The sequence below is a fragment of the Lolium perenne genome, chromosome 3, assembly GCF_019359855.2.
Source record: "Lolium perenne isolate Kyuss_39 chromosome 3, Kyuss_2.0, whole genome shotgun sequence".
Lineage (NCBI taxonomy): Eukaryota > Viridiplantae > Streptophyta > Magnoliopsida > Poales > Poaceae > Lolium > Lolium perenne.
The window spans coordinates 179958480-179959615 of NC_067246.2; positions in this window are offsets into that span (position 1 = coordinate 179958480).

A 1136-nucleotide genomic window follows, 5' to 3' on the forward strand; every position below is an offset into this window, starting at 1 on the left:
AGGTTTCACTTTTCAAATAATTTTCCAACACTTTTCCCACTCACATGTGATGATGACCAAATCTGCCAATTTCAGTCTGATCACCACTTTGAGCCCCTGCAATTCAATTTTCCCAAACCATTCTTTGCTAACTCCTTGCACCATTTCAAAGTCAACATCAAGGTGAACAACTTTGATGAAGACCACCCTGCCAAATTCATCTTTGATCACTAGCTATGCTCACCCAAAGTGGCAACTTTATAATGAGTTCAACAATCTTCACTTAACCATTTTGGGCCATTTTTGAAATCCAATTTTTCCACCACCACCTCCATTCATCTCTGGTCAATTACAACTTATCTCAACACTCACATTTCAAAAACTTTCACCTTTTGAATTATTTCAAATTTGGAGAATTTTGCAATTTGCAAAATATGGCACTATTTGACACTATTGGAAATAGTGTTCTATACACACCAAACCTACACTACACTACCCCAAATGGTTCCCCTGCCCCCTTTCACCCTGAATGGCAACATTGAAACCCTAGGGAGAGAGAGAGAACAAGCAAGACATGGCCATGCCGGCCCATGCCGGCCATGTTCTTCTCCCCTCTCTCCATTGCTTCTCTACACTGGCCCTGGTGCCCACACTCGCCACCGCACACTCCTACCTCACCCTAGCCAAGCCACGGTCGAGCTCGACGCCAACCATCGCCGGAGATCGCGCGCCGAGATCAGCCCTGGATGCCGCTCGCGTCGCGCATGGACGCCACTGGCCACGCGCCGCGCAGCCACTCCGCACTCGCCCTGGACCCCCTGTGCACACGTTGAGCACCGCAGTGACACCGCGACGCTCCTGCACACGCGCCCAGCCCAGACCCGTGACCGCCGGCGCCGGAGACGACGACTTGCTCCCGTACGCGCCGCGGCCGTCGTGGAAGCAATGCGACCCAACCAAGCCTCCCCGACCAAGCTGTCGCTGCCGTTAGACTCGCTCGGACCCGTAGAGCATCGCCATGACCACGCCTAGCTCGACCAGCCGCCGGAGAAGCCGCGCCATGGTCGACCTTGCCACCGCCCCGCACCTCTTGCTCAATCCTATAAATAGAGCGTTCTCGGAAGCAACTGAGCACACCACCTCACTCCCCACCCTTC